The following is a 19,233-nucleotide window of genomic DNA, read 5'->3' as shown; positions in this document are numbered from 1 at the left end:
TTAGACTCCGTGTGGACGGCGCACCTGCGTCTGCACTTTTTTGCACCCGCCTTTTTACACTTGGCGTGATGCATTGAACTTCATGTATCTCGTAGCGAGATACCAGGCTTGCGCTCCTATATACATTTAATATCTGTTTCTATCCCCTCGGTGGATAACTTAGACATAGCTCGTTGAGAAAACTTTGTTATGACCATCTAGATGACTCATGACTGTTTGGTCTGATCATTACTCTGTTACTATTCCTTATAGGGTGTCCCGGCCGTATTCTGTCACTTCCCGGCCTCCGGCGCATTACAGCTGTTGACTGGGTCTGAATTGGAACTTTATCAGCCTCAGATTGAGGTTAGTACCCATTACCTCTCTACTTATTTCGGTTCAAAATTACATCAGTTAACCTCACTGATTAGCTTAAATGGTAATGTTTACTCTTTTGAATTCCCCGCAGGAAAGGCTTTTAGAACGCATTTAGCAATCACTACCCTACTACATACAGGAACAGTGAAGTCCCCACCCTGAAGATGGATCATTCGATCCGAAACGCGTTGGTTACCTATGTCACCTATTAAAAGGGGCTTCCCTGAATGGAGCTACTTCACAATACAAAACCCCAAGAGTGAACTTATTGCTGTTTGTCAAATTTATATCGCTGGTTTACAATTGGTTAATGAAATGTATACATGTCCCTTTGAACATTTACAGGATGTAAATAATTATGCTAGGCTTTGAGCTACTTGCTTTCTGCTTTTGTTGCATTTATGTACCTTCACGAACCAGGATATACTCTGTTTGTTAATTGGAATGAGAATTCCTGGATGCTTCACCATTGTCTGAATAATTCTTTTGTACATTGTTTATTTGTTTGGAAAAAACAGACCTGGAGAGGTCTATTAAAAAGTATTAAAAAGTATTAGTCAGTACCAGATCTGTATAATTAGTTACATAAGTGATCTTACATGCCCGGTTTACCCTTTATTGATGCTATTTATTTTCTATTTTGTAATTTGTTAAAGTCAAGACTCAATTAACACTCTTTCCACATGAGAGTATTAATTGATCAACTAAGAGTCAACATTTAACTCCCGAACGAAGATTCGGTAGGAGTGCATTTGGGCTTACTGCCTAGCAATAGGTAGTTTAGGTTGTTTAGATATTTTGTCCCAAGTGGTCTTGTGACGTTAGCCCGCCTGCACCTGAAATTTCACCATAAAATTCATTGACATTATTTCTTTATTTAATAGTGTGAACTAACACCTTTGGTGTGCTTCTACTCCACATCAATTATCCTGATTTACATTAGCTGTGCATTCCCACCTCACAGTTCTCTTGTGTTTTCCTTCTCGTACCAAAATCTTCCCAACCAGGGGTACTACCAGGGAAGGGATAGCTACCCTTCCCGGGATCAGCCCAGGGGAGAAAATAGAGCCCTGTATCAGCCTGAGCGGGTTTCACAACTTGAGCGCCAGGTCCAAAATATGGCACGGGATCTGGGTCACATAATGAGGGCTCAACAGAACCCTCAGATGAGCATGCCACCGCAGAATGCCCCAAACTCTGGACCTGGTGCTCCAGAACAATGACGGGGGCAGCACCCCGATAACCCACCGGTTCCCAGGGAGGAGGCACAAAGGGAAGGGGGGTGTAAAGCCTTGGAGGAAGCTCCCTTCCCAACTTGTAAACAGCCCCTGGAAAACCAGGAAGCGGAAACAAAATCTCCTGCCCCTGAAAGCCTGCCTCCCAAGGAGCAGAGGGGGGGTAGGAGAAACAAAGAACCCAAACAGACCCACTTTGTGGAGGAGGTACAGGTCTTCCAATTTGAGGGAGAGGGATCCTCAGAAGATCCTGGGAAAAGGATCTTCTCCTTCAGCGATGGGGGAACTCCTCCCAAGGAAAAATGGGTCCCAAGGGATGTCAATTCAGACTGGGGAGATATGGAGACTGAGCTACCGCCGCCCATCATCTCATCCCAGAACCCACAATACCGAAATCCCCTGGTTCAAACCCATCCTGGTGACTGCCTCCAAAAAGGGGGGGGGGCGGCCCAGAACCAGAACCAGGGGAACCCACAATGGCTCTGATCCCCAGTTGCCAACTTTTTCTTTCAGATGCCCCAGGCTCTCCACAGAATTCTGCCCAAATCTCTTCGCTAGCAATGTCCAAAACCAGAAAGTTAGCCCACCAGTTGTCCAAAAATGTGCATTATCTGTGCCCCCTTGAAGAGAAGGAGGGAAGATATTATGCCCCGGTACAAGTACAGGGGCAGGGTACAATTTCGGCACTGGTGGACACTGGATCCCAAGCTACCTTTCTGTCCAAAAGGGCCTTTGATGAACTAAATGCAGGAAGGGGGGAGAATTACCGTATTCCTCTCACCTCTGTTCCTGGACAACTGCAGAACTTTGATGGGAAGGAAATTCCTGTCGAGGGGACTGCAGATTTGGATATTAAAATTGGGCGACACAAGGTGAAACACCCGGTCATAGTAGTGACTCCAGAGGGCACCCCTTGTTTACTAGGGAATGACCTCCTGAGAAGGTTGTCACCCCTAATAGATTGTGTAAACAAGGTCCTCTGGACCCAGACTAGCCGACCAATAAAATTAAAACAGAGTGTCAACCATGTTAGTTTAAACGACACCTGCCACATGGTTGAACAAAAATCTGACCAAGTACAATTTCACTTCCAGAACAACCAAATTCCAGACGTGACAGTAATAGCAGTAGGACAACAGACTGGTGATGGGGGGTCCTCTCTATTTCTGAAAATCAACCTTCCTTCCAGTTTAAGGTGGTATTCCACACTGGAAGGAAACACTCTGAAATTCTTCACCAATCCACAATGAGACACTCCCACTCCTATAGTCCAGAAAGATGTGAAATCAGCTCAGAGCCTGGCTGATATTCAGCAAATTGGAGAGCAGTTGTTCATCCCTGTTCAGTTAAATGATGGGAAGGACTCTGTTCTCGCTCGAGTGGGTGTGAACAACGGTAAGAGCTTCATTAGCGAAGCCATGTTCCGCCAACTCCCAAAAGATCCAGCCATTCCCACATTCAAACTGATAGACAAATGGGAAATGGACCTGGAAGCACCCAATTCAAAACATCTCCTGCCAAGCAGGTGTATGCTCAAAATCTCCATTGGCAACAAGAGCATAGTCCATAATTGTTGGGTCGTGCGAGACGTCACTGCCGCCTTGTACTTAGGCAGTGACATTCTCAATCGCTTTGCCATTAGTTTGGACCTAATAAACTTCAAAGCTTGGTCCCGATTAGCGGATAATCCCATGGGCTTTGATGATCCGGAAAAAGCATTTAGGTCAGCTCAATTGCTACTTTATGCAGTTGAAATTCAGATTAAAGAGGAAGTCACCATCCCAGAAAGGACCCGACAATTCTCCCTGGAAGTGAAAGTTAAAAGAGGACAAAAATTGAAAAACCCTGATGCTTATATTCATCTAAATGCTTCTCTCCAACAGCAAGGGTTAGGGGTAAACCCAACACCATTAGTCAACATAGAACATGACACCATTCCAATAGAGGTGGATAACAGCGACTTACAGAGTACTACTCTAGCCGCAGGCACCATCATTGGAATGGCGGTTGATTACCGACATTTTTCCATTGATCTAGGAAATGATCTGTTAGGACCAATCCCCAAGGACTGTTTGGAAAGTGACAGTGATGACGACACAACACCAGACAGGACTTTCACCCGGCATGGGGGGAACTTCCTGGTGTACACTTCTTGCCCTTAAGGTAAGGAAGATATGACTTGTGACTTCAGGAGGGATGAGGTGATTTTCCAGGTACATGAGGGCTGCCTTTCCCACCTGAAGCCTCCAGTCCAAATCAGCACTCTGACCAGGGACTTCTCCACCCAGTTGGAGGAGGCCGCTGAGATAGCCAAACCAGAAGTCTTTCCAGGCTTCAGGCAGATGGTGGAAGAGAGAGTCAACCTAGCTGATGCCTGTGTGACTCTAGAACAGAAGCAAAAGTTGAAACAAATTTTCTTGGATTTTCAAGATCTTTTTGCGGTAGACTCATATGACTGTGGTCGCACCGACATCCACACCACAACAATTCCCACGGACCCTGGAATGACTCCAGTGTTTGTGAAGTAATATCGTTTGCCTCTCGCATCCATGGAGTCCCTTACTGAAATAATTAAGAACCTTGAGTCCCGGGGAATAATCCGTACAGTACACAGCACCTTCAATAATCTGGTGCTGGGAATATTGAAGCCAAACGGCCAGTGGAGACTCTGCGCCGACCTTAGGGAGCTCAACAAACGGGTCCATACTTCCCGATGGCCTCTGCCCTACATTGACCAAGGGCTGGCCCAGATTCAAGGGTCACAAGTATTCACAGCAATAGACCTGACCAATGGATACTGGACCGTGCCTGTCAGTAGGGAGGACGAATACAAACTGGCTTTTACCTTTGGGGGCCAGCAGTACCCATGGACCCAGACTCCCTTCGGATACCTCAACTCCGGCAATTAATTCAACATTTTTCTACACAAGGCCATGCCCGACCTGGGTGCGAGGGGTAACCTGGCTTATGTAGATGATGTCCTCATCAAAAGTTCATCTGTGGAAGAACACATAGTGGAGATCCGTTATGTTCTGACACAGTTGAGGGCCGCCGGAGCAAAACTTTCCTTCCAGAAAGCACAGGGGTGTAGAACCCGTGTTAATTTCTTGGGGCATGAGATTACTCCTCAGGGTCTCTGTCCCCAGGAAAAGAAAGTGGAAGCACTCCAGAAACTGAAGGATCCCACAACTCTGCGGGAACTAAGGAGCCTCCTTGGACTGCCTAATTACAGCAGAAAGTTCATTGAGGGCTACGCAGAGATCACCAGACCCCTGATTCATCTCTTGAAGGGGGGGGGTCAAGTGGGAATGGGGTCCAGAACAATCCGAGGCAGTAAGACAACTCAAGAGAAGCCTCTCACAAGCGCCTTGCCTAGCTTACCCTGTCAGAAACAAGGAGTTCTTCCTGGAGACAGGGTTCTCTAATACGTGCTTGACGACAGTATTATACCAAAAGCATGACAAGGTCAATAAAGTAATCTCCTATGCGAGCAAAACTTTATCCTCTGTGGAGGAAAAATTCAACGATTGTGAGAAGGCACTCCTGGCAACGGTGTGGGCATTGAAGAATTACCGCCCGTTCATCCAGGGGGAACACATCATAGTGGAGACTCCACACCAGCCTCTGCAATATCTCCAAAGTGACAGGATCCGGGCCGGAAATGTGAGTAATTCCCGAATTACTTCCTGGATTCTGTCAATGCAAGGCTTTCCTGTGGAGGTCAGATATGGCCAAAACAAGAAGAGTTCCCTTGCGCAAGGTCTGGCTGACTTGCATGATTGTGCCAGAGAAAACTGTCTCGAGGACGAAAGTCTAAAAAGCAAGGACAACATGGAGGCATACCTTAATTCCCCACACAAAGTCTTTGAAGAAGACAAGTGTGAGGGAATGGCCACTGTCTATGTGGATGGATGCTCTTACCATGTTGACAACAACGGGGAGAAAGAACTGGTGGCCGGCGTAGGGAATGCATGGGTGAATGAGTCCCCAGAACCCTCCGCTGAATACAAAATTGGTCCCCAAAGTAGTCAGGTGGCAGAATTGATGGCTGTGCATCAGGCCATCCTCACTGCTGTCCAACATCAACTCCACAAACTGGTCATAATCACAGATTCGGATTATGTACGGAACGGGTTCGTGGAGCACCTGGGTAATTGGAAAACCAGAGGCATGTTATGTGCTAATAACAAACCCCTGAAACATGGGAAGTTAATCCAAAACATAGATGATCTGATCACATCGAATGGGATGACCATCTACTGGAAAAAGATCAAGGGTCATTCAAAGGTAGAGTGACCAGACAAAACTGGAAATGACTTAGCCGATCAGCTGGCCAAAACCAGGGCCATCCAAGGGGATCTAATAGAAATAGAGTCCCTATTGGGGGAAATCCAGGTCACTGCTATCACTAGGTCCCAGACAAATGCTCACAATGATCTTTCAAATGCCCAATGGAGTAAGGAGACCCCTGATGCTGATTTATAATTACAGCTCAGAAGGGGGATCCAATTATTGGTAAGTTTTACCAACACCTTGAGGACCCTGAGAACTTTCCCCTGACGGATACCGATTACATTGGGAAAGAGGACCTAAGAGTGTTGATGAAATGTCCAAAAATGTTCCGAATCCAAGACGGGTTGCTGGTAAGGAAATCCAAAGCTGGCCACGATCAGTGGGTGGTTCCTACCTCATTCCGAAGCCTGATGTTAAGTCACGCCCATGATGCGGCCACCGCCGGTCATAGGGGGTTTCACACAACACTGGAAATCTTAAGAGAGGTTGCATACTGGCCACACATGGGGCAGGACCTCGACCAATACTTGAAGGGGTGTCTTGTGTGTGCACAATTTCAGACATCATCCCTCACGCACCGTGCACCTCTCCAAAAGAGGGGGATGACACTGCCATGGTCAGATTTGCAAATCGACTTTGTAGGCCCTGTAATTCGTTCATCTAGAGGAAACAAGTACATGTTGACCGTTACATGCTTGTTTACCAAGTGGGTGGAATGTCTCCCAGCCCCAAACTGCAAGGCAGAAACAGCAGCTGCCCTGATGATTAACCACATCTTTTCCCGTTTTGGTCTACCTCAAAGGATTGAGTCAGACAGAGGTAGCCACTTCACCAGTGAAGTAATGACAAAGATGTGGGAGATACTGGGGGTTAAAAGGAAGCTACACATTGCTTACAGGCCAGCTTCTTCTGGAGCAGTAGAGAGATACAACCGAACCATTGTGAGCATATTAAAACAGTTTGTGGCAGATTCTGGGCCAAGTTGGGATATCCGATTACCTCTGGTCCTAATGGCCATCAGATCTACCCCTTCATCTGCAACTAAAATGTCATCATTTGAGTTGATGACTGGACGCAAGATGGTGCTTCCCCAGCATTTGCTCTACAGGACTCAAGAGCAGACACTGATAAATGCCTCCACAACTCATGAGTATGTGGAGAATTTAAGGAAACACCTTCAGCATGCTTTTGCCTATGCTCAGCGGAATCTAGAAAGATCAGCTGATAGCATGAAAACCCACTACGACCTGAAGACCACCAGGAAGGAATATACTGTGGGGGACCGGGTCTAGCTATACAATTTCCAAAGGAACCAGGCCAAACAGCGAAAATGTTTGCCTACATGGAAGGGACCGTTTGAAATTATAGACAAAATCTCCCCTGTGGCCTACAAGATCCGCATCCCCAAAGGCGGTTTGGCAGAGGGGGAAGATAAGTGGGTCCATATAAATCAGCTAAAGTGTTGCCATCCCAGACACACTCTGCAACAACTGGAGGAGTCCTCTGCAATACCAGAGGGGACCGCTCCAGAGTAATTCAATTCCAACCCGAAAATATCCCACATATAGACTCTAAAATATTATGATTTGGGAAAAAAATGTCTTGTAATTGTATCTTGTTCTTTGTTAAAATAAGAACGCAAATGTTTTTACTATAAAATGTATATGCCACCCCACTATATCAATAATGGGGAAGAAATGTCTACGAATAGGTATTGCCGCTTTCCTTTGTCGCCCTAGGAGAAAGAAAACCTGGAGACTAGCCAAGTAGGACGATCTGGGGACCGGGAGCAGAGACCCGAGGGGCCCGGGGTACCGCCCAATATTCCCATCAGGACCGGCGAGGAGAACCGATCGATCCAACTGGGTGGAGGAAAAGATGCTGAACTGTGCCATCTACAGAATTGGAAGAAGATAATGGGGACATACCAGCGCAAGGGCTCAAAACCTCCTTTGCACCCGACTTCCCCTCGACTTGAATCAAAGCGCAGTCGGGCGGGGGGATTTGTCAAGGGTTTTTGACCCATGTTGAATCAATAGACTGGGTAGATGTGGGGATGAGCTGTCGCCGCCCATTATTCTATCCCAGAACAAACTAAATCAATAGACGGGGTGGATGTGGGGATGAGCTATCGCCGCCCACATTCACGCCAGAATCGGAGAACCGCGCAGTTTGTGCGCACACCAAAATGGGCGCCTAACCTTCCACCCACCATTGCGAGCGTGATGGGCCAGGGGTGCCATGAGTGGAATGTGTGCCAAAGGAAAAACAGCAGTGCCTGTTAGCTTAAAAAGCCCTTTTAAATCACCTTGGTTTCTCTGAATGCAAGCTCAAAATGCCTATTTTCAAACATTGCACAATATTAAAAAATCTCACTGAACACCAGCAGACATTTGGCAGAATGAAGTTTTGTGTGCATACAAAATCTGGAAAGAAAAAGATCCCAAAACAATGTTCATAACAAAACTGGCTGAGCTGTGGAGGTCAGCAGCTTAAGTTAAACTGAACTGAAAACCACTAAAATCGAAATGTTTAAATTAAATGAGGGACCTACTTTTGAGTGTCACATAGTTTGTAACTGTTGAAATGTCATAGTTTTGAACTTAGAATCAGCATTCTAGCTGCATGTGTAAAAATTGTCAGTTTGATTTGAATGTAGAAAACTCGGAACAAAAAGTGACATTTAGCTGAAACCTGGCTTAATGAAACTGGATTCTGCCTGACAACTAGCCCGACAGGAGAAACCTGCTCAGCCACTCTTCCCAGGCCTGGCTGCATCCTGCTGCCCCTGCCAAAAGGAGCTCACACCTCCCTGATTGAATTAAGGGAGGGGACCGGCAGACTGCAGGAGGTTGAACAAAGCCTTGTCCTGGACCCAGGCAAATGTTATATTGGGTGGGCCGTAAAGTGGCTTCCTCTTGGGAAAACTGGGAGGGGCAGTGCCTCTGCTAGCCAGCTGAGCTTGGGGGAAGTGGATAAACCAGTTATTCCGCCCTGTGATGTGGGAAGCCACACCCCTGTTTGACCAGGGCATAATTTTAAAAAGATAGATAACTCTTAGTGCGGACTTGTCAGAATTATATAAGTAATATAATTATTTTTGTGATTTTTCTGTGCATGGTTTAAGAGGTGTTAGGACCCTGTGGTGTATTCTGGGTGGTTGCTAGCGGAAAATAGGGTCTTACTCCAAATGTCTGCATGTTAAAAATCTGACACTTCATCAATTAATGTCCATACTCCTAACATGTGTGTAATTTTGGGTAAATGTCCGATATTGCAAAAGCAGTCAAAAAGCGCAAAATGTTGTCATTTTTGAATGCAAGCCCCCAGGAAGATCAGAGGCGGACAAGCATGGACCATAAGGAATATATAATATGTACATGTAATTTCAACCACTTGTGTACCTGGGAAATATGTATTTGGATCAGATATAGATTTGTGGGCAAATTGACCAGGGGAAGATCCTCTGACCCATAAACAGACCTCATCATGACAATCCATTTCCTTCCCCCAATCATGGGAGAGGGGAGAATTGGGCCAATGACAAGTAGAGAGGGGCAGGCTTAGCTAGGCCCAGGCACACACCCATTTTCAAAACACATATAAAGAGACTGCTGGGACAGGTAGAGCCATTCAATTCCATTTTCTGCGGAGCATGCTGACCGACGACTTCACATCCAGAGATCCAGACTTCAAATCCATCAATCTCCAGAACCTGTAGCAGAAATTAACTCCAGAATTTGTAGCAGAGAGGCCTGAATCCACCAGCTGAATCCTCTTCAGCAGGCCTCAAAACCAACCAAACTATTCAACAGCAGGGCGAGCTGTTTGAATTTTTGCCAAGAATTTTTGCAAGAACCTGTAGCAGTATCCAGAAAGCAGTGTTGTATCCGGAACCCGAGAGAACCACAAACCAGACCGTTGTGAGCAGATCCGGTGCTTGACAGACCCAGAGAGCAGAGCTGACCCAGATAGCCGGGACTTCAGAACCACCCGCCGGAAGTCCCGTCCAAACTGACCAGACCGTGATAAGGCCTATTTCAAATTGATATTGTGAGTACCTAGCAGAACTGTGCAGAACCAATCTCTTAGTTAAAATAATCTAATCCAAACTATTTTAACCTAAGTAGAACAGCCTCCTAGAAATCGTGTCATCTGTCATTCTAAAGCTGCGAGCTGTCATCTGTCATTCTAAAGCTGCAAACTGTCACCTGTCATTTTGAGTTTTACTTTAAATCCGAAAATCTACCTTTATTAAATCGTCCGTATCTCTGGAACCGTTTGGGCTAGGAACGAAATGTAACTTTCATTTTAAAGCTGTGATTCTAGGCTTTCCAACGAACATAGAAGCAACCTACTCCTTATACTTTTTCCGCAATCACGATTTACGCACTCGCGAAATTTACAGCAATTTGCGATTTTGGCTCAATTTCTCCACTTGTCAAAATAGCAGCTCCATTCTTTCTTTTGTTAAAATCCGTTTGCAACTTGGTAATAACTCATAGAGCATTACTAAAGTGAGCCTGGACTAATACCAACACGCATCTCCCACTCACCCTGAATCTCTAGAGGGAATTAAAATCAGTTGGCACATTTTCCCATCCATTGCCATCACATTTAAAAAGCATTTTGGGCCTGTGTTTCAAACTCCTACCAGTTTCCTCTAAGCTTGCTGGGGGGGAACTGAATTTTGTATTGTATTTGATTGCATTCCTGAGAACTGTGTGCTCCTCTTTCCATCTCCTTCCATTTCTTACATTGCATAGGGGATGGGGGTGAATTGCCAGAGAAAAAGTGATTATCTTATCTTTTGCTAAAATCATATCAAGTATTTCTGTACTGCATTTTATTCCTCATTGCTTTTCCCTTGAAACCATAAAAGTATTTTTGCTACTTTATCCATCCTATACTAACTCCTCATTGATTGTAAAGAAGTGTGCTAGTGCCAGATTACCCATTGTTGATCAACATCATATGTCTAAGTGTACTATCAGATATTAATTTATTATAGGTGTGATATATATATATTGTTTACATTTTCAAATAAACCTTTTAATTTGCAAAACAAACCTACTTCTTGGCTCAGTGGGGTCAGGGGGATTCTAAGAGGGGGGTGTTATACAAGGGTTGTCATCCAGAGTACTGAACTGGACATAACAATACATCAATAAGGGTTTTTCTCAGCATCCCAGACTAGGCATTGATTTAGCTGTAGTGTTGATTGAATATCGCTTACAGGAATGTGCTGGATTTATTTGGTTGCTTACATGCAATCAAGAGGGCTTCCAAGGGGGCTGCCTGGGAGGAACACAGGGCTACCCAGGTAGAGCATAGGATAAACCAGAAGGCGACCAGGACAATCTAGAAGTAATTAGAGGAAATGCAAAGTAGTGTGCAGTGCATGCCTATAGGCAGGTACACCTCCGGATGCACGAGCATGCCGAGAGTAGGGCAGCAGCAAATATGATTATTTTAGCAATTGAGTATTATGCGGTTGTAATGTTCACTGGCTCCACTCAAATTTGTACTCCAAGTGTTGCCTCAGAGGAACAGCATCCACCAACCCATGCAGCAAGGTCCAACAAACCATCAACTCCATATGAAAGAGAAAAGGGACAAGAAAGGGCAGCCAGATCTCTGTAGAGAAGTAAGCACCGGGATCATTAATTACTATATGTGGAAGTCAATGTGTAGATCATTTCTATTTCTGTAAGTTACACTGCCCACCCCTTGCTTTATTGTTCAAAACGAATGCCTTCTTTTAAGAAACATACATTTTCCTTCTATCATCAGTGTTGCCAGTCTGCTCCATAATGTGCTGTTTTATGCCAATAGGTGGGTCATACCCTCTTCATGTTACAGGTGAATTAATCCCTGTCTGGGACAATGAGAATGGTTCTTGGTGTATCATCTGGTTCCTCAACACAGTGTGAATCGGTATTTGTCTTTATAGGGTACTGAAAAAGGTCCTGCATTGTAGCTTTACCCGTTTCCATGCTTTGTCCAGTTGATTGGTAGTAGCCTGACAACAGAACAGGTACCGGGATGGCCAATGACATAATGTGTGAGTGGCATGTCTGTGAAGCCACTTGCATGTCAGTAATATTCACTGCCAAAGGCCAGATACGTTTTTCATCATTCATTAATATGAATCAGGGACATTGGGCTTGTCCAGCACACATTGCACCTCAGTTAAAATATCTCACAACCAGGTCATCCTGTATGGCAGCTGCAATGCCCCTCTCTGCTCAAGGATTGCATCATGTGGTACAGGCAGTTGTGGTTGCAAATATGCACATATTTCTCGATGCAGTCCACATCTGAGGGCTATGTTGTGTAGCAGTGCACACAAATATATCATGTTGCATACATTCAGGTGGTCATAGAATAGCATTCCCCTTGCCGGTCGCACCATATGGATAGTTACTTAAGAACCACAAAGGTACGATCGATGGGATTCTAGATGCATATGTGTGCTGCATTGTAATGTTGCTGGACTCCAGACGTAGGGTTTATGTACAGAGTCAGATTTCTTCTTTTTCAGGGATAGCTACTGTCACCTATCAATGAGAGAAGCATCACGTGGTGTGTTGATACATGGTGGGAATGGATGCGTATCTAATGTGGTGTGTCTGGATTTACCAGCAACAGGTTGTTTACTTCTGCCTCAAATTGGCATGCGATGGAGGAGTGCGTGTAGTTAACATTATCATAGGTTGATCCTGGGTAGTTAGCAGTCACAATTAGGAGATGTTTGCCGCCTCATACACTATCTGCACATTTTTGGAATGCCAGGTTTTACATTCTTGTCCAGTTGTCCTGTGTGTGCTGGGGTCTGAGAGCCACATGAGTACATTCATTGGCTCCACAAACCCCTGGGAGACATAACATGTCCTCGCTATGCCTGACCTTGTGTGTGCATTATGGGGCATTGTGATATGTTGTCTGGCGGATGAAAGCATCACTTGGAGGACCTGATGTATTGCCCTTAGTTGTGAGGACTGGAATGGGAGGGAGATCCCAAGGTGAATCCACGTTTCCTCTGAAAGGGGCCTGTGACAATGAAATGCAAGGCAGTCAGTGACTTGATTGCTGGTGGTACAGCATGGACTTGCATTGTCAGTGTGGTAAGGACCCCCTTTCACTGCATCACCATCTACAATATGATATGGGATGGGAGGCGGTACCTCTGGGTGACCTCTTCATAATCCAGTTGAAATAAGGTGACCTACACCCATCGATCCTTTCCTTTCTCATCCTTCTACTCCTTCACCCTCACCAGTCCAGGACCAACCTCTCTGCACTGGGCCTTTATACTGTGTGGCTGGTTGTGAATGAATAGTGTGCATGATGTGCTTCTTTGCTTGGACAAATCAGTTGTATTCTTTTTTTGTGCCACTTGCTCCACATTGTGATCGGAGCAAATGTTGAAGGTCATTTTCTGGCACACATCCAGTGGTCAGGTTTTGTGAGTCAGACATTTTTCTCATTTTCTTTGGTCACTCGCACTTTGCATGCTTAAAGGATAGTTCCGGGACTTTTTTTTTATTGTCCCTACGGGTCGGCCATGTGTTTGTAAGCATAAATCGGTAGATCGTAGGAAACTTTCCTATGGACCTTACCCGACTTTTCGCCCATTATCGCACTCGAAATCAGCCTCCATTTTGTGATAATCCTATCATTCCGCCGCATCGACCTGGCTCACCTGCCTTTGCGGCACTAAATCAAATCCCCCGCCCCTGAAACAGACTTTATCAAAACATTCATATTCCCCGCCTCTATCCGTGACGTGACTGAGCTGCATAGGCAAACGCGCCCAGGCGTCTTCTACGCGACTCCACACAGACCCCGGAAATCAACACAGATCAGCTCACAATACAGCGCACCACAATTCGGAATATGAAACTGTACTTTGAAATCAAACCGCAAGATTGTAAATGTGGTAAAGTACATTTATTTGACATCAAATGTTTAGAGAATATTCAGCGATTTGCATTTTTATTTGCTCATGTTCCAAAAAGTTCGTATTGAGGAACGCGATGGTCCTTTGCTGTACACAGGGTCTTAGAGCATCTCACAATACAGCACCACAATTCGGAATGTGAAACCGTGGTTTAAAAGCAAACGGCAAGATTGTACATTTGGCAAAGTACGTTTATTGGACATCAAATGTTTAGAGAATATTCAGCGATTTGCATTTTTCTTTGCTCTCGATCCAAATTAGTTCGTCTTGAGGGAAGCGATGTTCGTGTGCAGTACACAGGGTGTTGGTTTACGATAAAAATAAGCTCTTCTGTCGCACTGATAATCGCATGGCTGTTCCAACAACGAGGCACTAGGCCACCACAACGGTAGGTATGTTGCATCTAACCGTTAGTACCGCGTAAGGGCATACTTGTACTTGGCGATCGTCCCATAAAATGGTCAGGGTGGTAACGTTGTTCACGCGGAGAAGCAACTGGTGGCTGTAGAAGCCGTCCGCCGGTGTCTGGTACTCGTGACACAGACAGTAGTGAATGATGTACCTAAAAACATAAAAAATGAAATTAGTCTCACCATCAGATCCTTATTAAAATTATTCATTTCATAGCGAGGACAGCGCTACTGGGTGTACACAAGTGTTTAAAGGCGTGGCGAGGCATGGAGGGGGGGGGAGTGGAGTACAAGGTAAGTAGCATAAAATAATAAATAAATAGGGCCAGCTGGTGGCAAGTGCAAGGTAAGTGCAGAACAAGTGCTGGGAAGGGGGGGCTGTAGGATACTGAGACAGTCCCCCAGTGCAGGGGTTGACAGGGAGGCAGTGCAGGTGGAGAGTGGAAGGGCCCAGGACCGAGGTCGCAGACAGTGGACCAGTTGTAGCAGGGGAGAGGGAGAGAGAAAGCAGAAGCAAAGAGGAAGGTTTTGAGGTGCTTCAGTAAAAGCAGATGTTTCTCCTCAAGATAGTGCGCGGTAGAAAACACTATGCCACATAGAACGAACAAGTACAACTGAACCCGTCTTTAAAGCCACTGTATAGTAATGAAATTGCGGTATAAACTCATCAAAAGTTACTTACATTATATTTGCATTTTCCATTGTGTCTCTGTGTAGGGCAGACCCGAAACACCACTCCTTCTTTGCCGACGTTACTTCTTCTAATGAACGTGGCTCATCGTTTCGTTTCTGAAATTTTATTCATTATCTTTTCTTAGTCTTTCAGGATGGTCCCGGCCTGTCAAGGTCAAAGAAGAGTCCGATTTATCATGCCTTCCATGCCAAAATGCAATCTTTTGGGCCTGTACTTTAGGCACATATTGTGGAACACCTCCAAATCTCCTGTGTGGCAGAATTCCGTGAGTCCCCTCAAATCTCTTGTTATAGTTTTATCAAATACAATCTTTTCAATGGCCTTGTGAGTGGGTGATGAAGGAATCAACCACTTCTTCTTCCGTGCCTCCTCTGTGGACAAATGGCCATGTTCACATTTGTGGAAATGCTCATTTGTCGACCATCGATGTACGTTGCTACAGTGCAACATTACTGACCGCCATTTTTCCAGTAGAATTTCCAACGACCCTTCACATGTTTTTGAGCTCCACCAAAGATGGTTGCTGATTGACTTGGACCACTGTGAAATACCTTGCATATCTTTTTTTTTCCTGCAGCCGACAATTTTTTATTGATTGATTTTGCAAGATGCCAAACGTCAAATTGGTGATTTATATTTTTGTACTGTTCTCTCATTGTCTTGGCAATTGAAACGTGTCTGTCCGTGGCTATCAGGTCGATCACCATTCCCCGCGATTGTAGTTCTTGCAATGATGCTACAAAGCCAACTTTCTCCATGGCCACTGAGGATGTACTTTGTGACACCTGCACGACCACCGAACTCACAATTTTCTTACTTTCCATGTCCTGAAAGTGGTAGGTGCAGTACTTGGCTGAAAATCCTGGGCTGTCGCACTGTCCATCACCGGCTAGCCTGAAGCGTTTGCCCGCGAATGTACTTTCCATTGACATTTTTTCCATTCTCCAAGCTTCGCTGATGGCTGGAAATAGATAATCGGTTTGGTATTTGTATAACTGACTTTTCGCAATGAAATGGATTCCCACAAACTGAAAGAAATACTGTAACTTTTTAAAACTTGAACCACTAAAAAGTGCGGCCGCTGCACAAAGTAGATTGCCTGCTGGCAGTTGCCCCAGCATGGGTTGTGCAGACCATGCGAACGGATGATATTGTGTACAGGTGGCATGTATTTTAAGGTTAGTGCCTCGAATTGCACGAGTCACATTAATCAATGGCTCCCCACATACTTCCCCACCAACCCAATGCCCACATTTCATCATCATAATAATATCCATCAAACAGCTATCGAATACAATGAATTTGGCCTCTTTCCTTATACTGTCACTCTGCATCCTAGCTGGTTCGGCCTGTAACGTTGAGGACATGTCACTCGCATGAAAGGTACAATCTCTGATATCGTCTTCCGCTATGCTGAGTGATATTGATGGTGTTTCATTGTCGTCCACTTCATTCTCTTCCATTGCAACATCTGTTCCTTGTCCGGAGATGGGAGAAAAAAACAATGTCTTCAACTTTCGCGCGCTCTTATTTTTTGCGGGTGTGGATTCTGTGAATTGATCTACGACTGCATCCAAACTACCAGGAGGACATTCACTATCAATGGCTGGTGGTGGTATAGCTCCGTTGTCAATCACTTCATATTCTTCCCATTGGCACGATGCATCTCCAGTCTCAAGTCCCTGCCAAAAGGTTTGACAAGCAACATCTCTCGTTCGCTTCACTGTCTGTGTAGATCTAGTTCTTACACCCACTCGCAACTAGAGGACAGATTAGAAAAGGGATGTTCAGTTTAAACACAACTTACAGTATTGAACTATTGACAGTGAAAGACAACATAATATAGTGAACAGGACACTAACCTTCTTTTGCTTTCTTTTCTTTGAAACTTTCTTTCCTCGAACTTCAACATCTGGACGCTGTTGCTCCGACTCGTGTGTGCATGTCTCCACTTCCTCTCGCGCTGCAACGACTATACTTTCATGATAAGCACATCCATCACTCACTGAGGCTCCATCGACTCCCTGAAACATAGAACTTTCATTAGTATGTATAATAATATTGAAAACACAAAATGTACTTGGGGACCAATACCCATACGTACATCTCAATAGCAAAACACGAATGAACGCATTGTGTAGAACATTCAAACGACAATAGTTCACGCATTGTTGATCTAGTTAGATTGAACTGTCAAGATCCATACCTCGGGCTCCGCATAGACTTCCATTGATGATATTATTGAAGATGACGCTTCAGCAACTCCCTGAAACACAGTAATTGCATTAGTATGGTTTTCTATTTTGTTTAAAAGAACATAAACTTTCTGCAGGCGTCAACGGCTCATCTAAATAGACCTGCACAAATGATCAGTTGTCTAAAATAAATAATGGATATCTAAATATGATTCGATTTGCTCCATCGTTGGAAGTGTCACCACCCAGAGATCTGCATCAACTACTAGGGGTGATGTTCTTGTTGAAGAAGCTCCGTCAGCTCCCTGAAACATAGTACTTGCGTTAATAAAGAAGGAAGTATAGCGGATGTAATCACGTCATTTGATCTCGCATGATTGATCTGTCAGTATCCATACCTCGAAATGCATAAGAACATCAAGGGACGCTGTAACTGCGGTGCACACTTCTGCAAGCTGTTGCGCCGACCCGTAACTGCATGCTCCCCCTTCTTCTTGGACTAATGCTCCATCGACTCCCTGAAACATAGGACTTTCATTAGTAATGAACACAATATTGAAAAAAGAAGACACATAGGAGGGCGACGACAGAAGGACATACCAATGGCTAAAAACGAAAGAAACATTGTGTGTAACAATCACGCTACAAGAATGCAAGATCTGATGATCTCCATCGATGGAACTGTCCGGAAACGTACCTCGAGCATCTGAGTGACATCTACGGTTGTCGTCAATGCGTTGGACTCCTCAGCATCTCCCTGAAAGACAGTACTTGCATTATTTTGGATAACAATAATTATAACTGAAAACAAAGACTAGAGGACGAGTACTGTGGTGTACCATTAGGTAAAATAATTACACGATCAATTAAAACTATTGATTTACATGCCTAAAACAAGTCAGTGTCAGAATAGCTAAGTAAGATTACCCGATAGGCGCTTGAAGTGGCTGATGACTGCAATAACGACACGGATGGAGAATCTTCAGCCTTCATATTGAGTGGATACATAAATGGGGAAATTATTGTTAGCTAATGCTACACACTACCGCAATGCCGAGAGATAAATACGTAAACTTGACTCACCAGTGGAGGGATGTGGACGAATAGAGTGGGAATAGCGGTTGAGAGCAATTTTCGCCTCGCTCGCGGTGTTTTCGTCCTTATTAGCAATGATGTGGAGTACATGTCTGGGCTGAAGTGCCTGCTGCAGATGCGGTATCGATCACCCCTCTTGTCCGCAAAGACTTCTAGGACTCTACTTTCTATCTCAGAGGCTGGATATCCGCAATATCGGACCCATTCTCTTATCTGATCTATTGTCTTAGGGAAAACATGCATTATAGTACCTTCAGATTTGTTATGGGTCTTCGAAGGGCAACCGCCAATGGAACAGGCAGGCATTATGGAAAGTTCTGAAAAGTAAAGATCAACAATTCTCTATGAATACCAATGTGTTAAAACATTAAATGACACATAAAAGGTTCAATGCAAGGTCCGTTTTGGTTCTTGGAACTATACACGTTATTCACATGCGGATAAGTATTTCAATAACTTTCAAAAAATAGAAAAAGTAATTTGACTAAACTCAGAACATGTGACTAGTTCCTTGCATGTACTGTCGTGAACGAAAAGAAAACATGGATGCAATTTGATGACTACTAGCAAATAGATATAAATTAAAAAATTGGACGCAAAATGATTATGGTACATGGACTTACCTTGACGAACAAACAGTTAGATGCAGGGATCAGAGTAGTTTCTTGTCGTAGAACAGGGAGCAGTTCACAGGTTGCAAACTGACGAGTTTGCTCAAAGTGGTCACGGAAGTTCACAGAGACGAAGAGCAGATAACCAGCACCTTCACGGGTTGACTAGCAAAGCGCAAAGAAGTTCTCATTAGAAATATGAAGTGGGTTATAAAGAATTCGAAACAGGGGTGTGTTTGTGAATGAACGACGTGTATATGTCGTGGCATTATGCGGTCTGCAGGGGGCCGTCCAGCGTGAGGGGGGATGCTTGGCAGGAGACACGGGGTCTGGAGGTAGACATGGGAACAACAACCCATGCTCTATAGACCACTTTGAAG

Source organism: Ambystoma mexicanum, chromosome 6p (assembly GCF_040938575.1).
Source record: "Ambystoma mexicanum isolate Mex_15411 chromosome 6p, UKY_AmexF1_1, whole genome shotgun sequence".
Taxonomy (NCBI): Eukaryota; Metazoa; Chordata; class Amphibia; order Caudata; family Ambystomatidae; genus Ambystoma; species Ambystoma mexicanum.
Note: the sequence above shows the minus strand (reverse complement) of the source record.